This window comes from Galeopterus variegatus, unplaced genomic scaffold (assembly GCF_000696425.1).
Source record: "Galeopterus variegatus unplaced genomic scaffold, G_variegatus-3.0.2 Scaffold176, whole genome shotgun sequence".
NCBI lineage: Eukaryota > Metazoa > Chordata > Mammalia > Dermoptera > Cynocephalidae > Galeopterus > Galeopterus variegatus.
The window spans coordinates 578445-584696 of NW_007726287.1; the positions used below are offsets into that span (position 1 = coordinate 578445).

General features: G+C 50.7%; 1 protein-coding gene across 1 annotated transcript in view; it reads right to left on the reverse strand.

Moving 5' to 3' along the window:
• The window catches only part of AK8 (adenylate kinase 8), a 136434-nt gene that overhangs the window by 67671 nt on the left and 62511 nt on the right, over positions 1-6252 (reverse strand). The window lies entirely within an intron of this gene.

The following is a 6252-nucleotide window of genomic DNA, read 5'->3' on the forward strand; positions in this document are numbered from 1 at the left end:
ACAAGGAGATGGGCCCACGGGGGTCACGGACCTGTTGACAGACAGGGGCCCTGACCCCTCCCGCAACTGTTCGCATTAACAGGCCCTCCGGCCCTCAGAACGCAGACACCCGCTTCGCACCTGCTGCTCCGCTTGGCCATCTCGGCCACGGCTTTCTCTGGGGCTGAAAAAGACCCCTACCTGTCTTCCAGAAGGAAATCTTTGTAGCAGTCCCAGCGGAAAAGTCAAAAGTTTGACTTGAAAAAAGGAGCTACTTCAAAAGCATTGTCAGACCGAGGTGAGGGTTCCTTTAAAATGCATAGATTACAGGGGGCACCCATTAATCAACCTCTCTCCAGGCCACCCGACGGTGGGGGCCCTGGGTGGGGGGCGCTGGAGGGACATAGGCTGACAGATCTGGGGGAGGCAAAGTGCAGAAAATCCACACTGAAAACAGAGTAAATTAATGTGTTTATTACCTACCGCTTGGACTGTGTGCATGTGCGTGCGTGTGTGTGTGTGTGTGTGCAGAAAAATGAAAGAAAAACGCAGAGTTCTTTCAATAATAAGAAAGGAGTTGCACTGCAGGGCCCCTAAAGCTTGTGAAAAATTAAACTCGACGGATTCAAACTGTCCTATTTCCACTTCAAAAGAGAAGAGGCACTGAGCTCTTCCCAACTTATCTTCAAACGCCCAGCACCCTAGAAAGTTTCTTTAAAAAAATAAAGGCTCCTGTTCCCCCAAGCACTGTACCGGTTACTGTACCCACTGTCTCTCCCTCTTCTAATTATACCCCTGTGAGTCTATTAATCAACTTGTAAATTATTTAGCGAGTCCTGTGCCGTCTTCAGCTGTACAAACACACCACATGCAAAGGCTTGCTGGAAACGGGCAGAGGTCCCTCAGGGTCCCCTCCGCGGGAAGGCGGCTTGCAGCTCGCCGAGGCTGCACTGCTAAAAACAAGAAATAGCATCCGCTTACCTTCTCGGACGGGGAGACTTTCTCTGCCTTTCAACTCAGCAACTCTTTACAAGTTTTTAACAAAAGAGAAAAGCTGGTGTATTGTAGGATCTTTTGTGTGCATTTAGTGATGAGAATATTAATTCCCCCTAAAATATGAAGCACTTCGGCTGAGCTCTGATCCCTGCCGCCTGGGATCTGGACTCGCAGAAGGCTCTCGAAAACGCTCGTAATCATCCCAATTTGGGGCTGGTTTGGCTTGTTTGTGTTACGATGGCTGCGTTTGCCAGGGTGAGGTCTCATTACCAGAAAGGGTGCAAATTAGAGTCTCGAATCTCCCTCAAATCTCCTGCCTCTTCTCAGGTTCTATTAGGCCACGAGGGACCTTCTCCACACAGGAATATTTAGGAAATACAGGGACGCGTGGGAGGGGGCCCAGGAAACACTCGATAATGATCTGTCTTCCATATTACCTTCCCTCCACACCAGGACTTTAGCTTTTAGGGGAAAGTTATTACACCAATTAAATAGCTGTTTTCTAACCTGAAAGTAAGATATGTCTAGTGTGCACCAAGGAATTTGGGCCTTCCCATAACTGACCTGCTTGAGCTGTTGGGGCCCTGCTGGCTGGGCAGGTTGCAGGGCAGGGGAGTTAGGAGCTCACTGTAACTGGGCCTGCTAACTAGCCAGCTTGGCAGGTGCTGGAATGGGTGGTTCTCCCCCACCCCTGGAGAGACAGGAGATGTGAAAAGCCAGAGTCTAACTTGAAAACCCCACTGTGGGGGACACGCCCTCGCAGTGGGCTCTCGGCGGACAAGTCCAACACATAGGTTCTGAGTGTGCCACGGGCAGGTCAGGACGAGCATCTCACACACTTCGAGCAAAGACTGACACTAACAAGGACACTATACTCTTTGGCTGTGTTTAATCTCTTCCCCGATAGCCATTCTCAGAGAAAGCCCAAGCAATGGGCGAGAAGTCACCGGAGCCGGGGTGGAAGCCAGCCCTCCTGAGCCAAGAGATGGTGGCGTGCCACCGGTTAGGCCCAGCAGCCTGGAAGAAGGTGCTGTCTGCCATTGGCAGGCCCTGGACTGGACTCATGGCTGGAATTCCCATGGGAAGGCCGACAGCAAAGCCATGCAGACCTCCTCACGGTGGGGAGAGTCCGAACAGCACAGGGAGGCCAGTGAGAAGGGCCAGTTGCCATGTACAGTGGAAACTGGACATGTCATCGAGCAAAGACAGAATGGCTGTGTTCCTTGGGAAGCTCGAGGTCCCCAGCATTGAGAAAGTGCACAGAACCCTTTGGCAGGAGTGAAGCCCTGGGAAAGGAGCCGAGAGCAGTGTCTGGAGATGGTGGCCACGGTGAGCCACCGCTGATCTGAGCAGAGGATTGAGGTCTAGTGGCTCCTCTGCTTGGTTTCGGAGAGAAAAAGAACACCTGCACACACCGCCGGGGCGCACCGTGGCAACGGGGTCCGTCGGCGCCAACGGTCTCATTTTAAATGACACAGAAACAGCTGAGAACTTATTTTTCCAAAATCCCAGAATAGTTTTTACTTGTTCCGTACCAATGTAAAAGTGACAGGAGCTTCGCAGCGACGAAGGCTGCATGATTTAAGCTCGACCCTGTTTGCCGCATGCACAGCAGACTCCCGTCGGCTTTAATGGAGGTTGCCTGCATAAAGAGCGCCGCGTGCCGAGCCTGGGGGAATAAATTTGTTCTCTTCACTGCAGCTCGAGTCAGAATGAGTTTAGGAGGTCAGACCTGTATATTTCAAAGTCCAGGACACAGAATAAGCACCTCCCCAGCCCTCTGTCCACGGTGCGTCACCAACAGCCTAGGATGAAGAGACTGTAGACGAGCTAAGATGGGGCCCTGGAGTCTTGTGCCCAGTAAATGTGGAAAGATGGGAAAACAGCACGGTTATTAATTTTGCTGCTGATTTAAGAGAAGGAGGTGTTGGCAGTTACCTATGAGGACAAAAGAAGAACATAACTGAGTCTGCAGAGGTCACGGCTGGGACATAACATCATGAGGCCCAGTGGGGGAACTAGAGCAAGGGGCTCCATGGGGGACAGATGACATCTGGATCTATGCAGCTGAGCCGGTGATGGTGGTGACGGTAGCTGCAAGGGTGGCAAAGATGCACAACAGTGACAAAACTGCATGTCTCTAGGGCACGAGTCTGCAATGGCAGCAACCACATGAGTGACGACCAGGCTGGCAGCCAGCAGCACGGGCAGAGCAGGAGGCCGGTGCCCAGAGGGATTGTCCCCAAGAAAAGTCTCCCTTGCCTGGCTTGGGGGTGGAGAGGATGTGGTTTCTCCACTGGGTGTCTAGATGGCAGGATGCTCCAGCAGTGACATCTGCCAGCTCACAGATGCCAGGGGCCTCTGACCCATGGCGATGAGGTCTCTGTGTCCTTATAATCATCTCTGCCCCTTCAGCTTAGCTCCCTGAACCCCGTAGGCTTTTGGATTTCAGGTGTGAACGCTCCTAACATGCAGGGGGGTGGCTGCGTGCTCTCCCGTGTTCCCAGGAATGCTGCGAGCACCTGGGGCACAGGTATCTGAAATCAGATAGGATTTTGAAGACGGAAATCTGAGAGGCCTCAGTGCACACCAAAAGGCATGGAGAAGCAACCATTTTTCCCTCTTCTGGAAGTTCTGAAAGTGTTAGGGGATGGGCCACCTGTGCCTGAGTGTTCGGGAGGGACCTTCTGATCCCGGCAATGCTGGGAAGCTGCAGTCTGCTGATGCCTGCATCCCTCTGCCTCCCTATTCCCCAGAGAGGACAGTCCCTCAGGGGACTGGCCTAATCCCTCCAGCTCCCACTCCCGGCTAGCTGGCCCTCGCCCACAGTGCAAAGGAACTCCCTTCCACTTCTGCCTCCACTCAGTCAGGGCTCTTCCCAGGGCAGGTCTGGGGGACCGTCTCCCCGTCCCCACCATTTATTGGGTGGCTCCTCTACAGGCTTGGCCTCAGGGGGTGTGTTAGGAAGCCCACCTGTGACCTTGAATCCTGGTCACTTTCTCCATCCTACACTCCCAGCAGACTCTGGGGTCAATCTCCTAATGGGTTCAGAACTCAGGGGGTGGGGAAGGGATAGGGCTCATCACCACTCCCAAATCCAGACAACGGGACACTTGTGCGCTAGGGGATCCTGGGTCCCAGATGTCATTGACACTCAATTTGGGAAGCAGGGCCTCAGCCAGGCGGCCACTGCACTTATTCGGAAATAAGCGAGGCTGTGGTTGGCTTCAGAGCTCCTCTGCTCGCTCTGACCTTCCCTTCAAAAGCGAATTCTGTGGAGAATCATTTAAATCCTCTTCCTGTTTCAGCTGGTGGTGAAGTGGGCCCTGCCAGACCCGGGTGGTTCCGGCGCTTTTCCTTTGCAAGCTGAGCGCTTGGGTTTTCTCGGCAGCTTCTCCGCAGCCCACTAATGAGACCATGTTAGTGGTTCTGAATGTAAATGCATTCTTTGTTATCCCTGCGAGATCGGGATTAGTGAAATGACACAGCTTATTGCTTCTTTTAGGAAGATATGCTATTGGTGGTGGTTGTTGTGTCTTTAATTTTGTAGGAAAAGCAAAAGTATAGAGCTACGTGTCTAAATAAAAAACCCGTGGAGGAAAAATTTAGCACAAAACATTGAAGATCGAAGCTATCTGGGTCTTGCTACCTTTATAGGAAATCGGGACATGTATCCTCAGTCTGCTCTGGATCCACCAAAAAAATGAAAACAAAAATACTCTGCATCGGAATCACCATTGAAAGGACTCCGTGGTTTTGCTTTTAGTGGCAGATGAATTAAGGCAACTGTGTACAAGGTTAATGTGCTTCCATTCGTGCAAATTTCTTTCTTTCTCTTTAAAAGGAACTAACGATAGGTCCGATTTACCTGGAAGATACAGGTTGAATATGTCTTTAAAATGATGCCCACACCTATTGGTGAGCTAAGGATGGGAACAAGACAAAGGAAGGGGGTGGCCAGTTAGCTCACTCAGAGCGTGGTGCAGAGAACACAAGGTCCAGGGTTCGGGTCCCCGTACCAGCCAGCCTCCAGAAAAAGACAAAGGCGATAAGACCACCCTGTCAAATGGTGAGGAGGGCGGAGGAAGAACCAAGCAGAGGCCACGTGCTTCCGGGCCTCATGAAGAATCAACATCCCCAAACATCGGTGACCGTGACATTCCAGGAAACCCAAGAACTAAAGGACTGCGCTGAGTCACTCTTTTCTTTCCAAACAATTGCGAAAACCACAACATTATAATGTGACTTGAAATACAGACAGAAAATATAGACCGTGGGCATAAAGGAAAACTCGTGGAAAAAGTTAAACCACCCTAACACGCGAAGAGACAAACTAGTTAAGACAGAAAATAGCTTAATTGGAAAATGGCAAAGGAAAAAATGAGTCAGTAGTCCAAGGCTATAAAGAGGCGGTTCGCAAAAGATCAAGTGCACATGACCAATCACTGTATGAGAATACGTTCAACCTTACCAAGCTCACTAATAATCAAAGACCACAATTAAAAACAGGTAAGTCTTTTGTCACCTAACAAATTGGCGAAGATTTGAATGGATGGCCGCGGTAGGCAGAATAATGGCTCCCCCCACCAAAAGATGCCCATGTCCTAATCACTGGTCCCTGTGAATGTGTCACCTGACATGGCACAAGGGACTTTGCAGATGGGAATTGAGAATCTTAGATGGGAGGTTATCTTGGATTATCTGTGCGAGCCCAATGTAATCCCAAGGGTCCTTATACGAGGGAGGCGGGAAGTCAGAGTCAGAGAAGGAGACGTGACAGCAGAAGCAGGTCAGAGAGGGATCTGAAGGTGCTGCGCTGCTGGCTGTGAAGCTGGAGGAAGGTGACAGGAGCCAAGGGATGCAGGCACCCCTGGAAGCTGCAGATGGCGAGGAGACAGACTCTCCTTTACTGACACCTTGATTTTAGGACTTCGGGCCTCCAGAACTGTGAGATAAATTTGTGTTGTTCTACACCACTAAGTTTGTAACAGAAGCGATGGAAAACAAATACGTTGGCAATACCCAGGGAGGGCAAAGTCATGGAGGAAGCAGCCTTCACACACAGTGATGGTGGGAATGCACATCAGCACGGTGACCCGGGTCACACTGGTAACGGGCATTACCTATGGTCCAGTCCTCAATTTATCCTAAGAGAATCAGGGATGTCTGCAAACCTGTGTACATGCAAGAGTGTGCATTCTAGTATTACTAAGGGATGCAAGTTTGTGAACCACCTATTCAGTTTTTGTAATTTTATATATATATATATATATATAT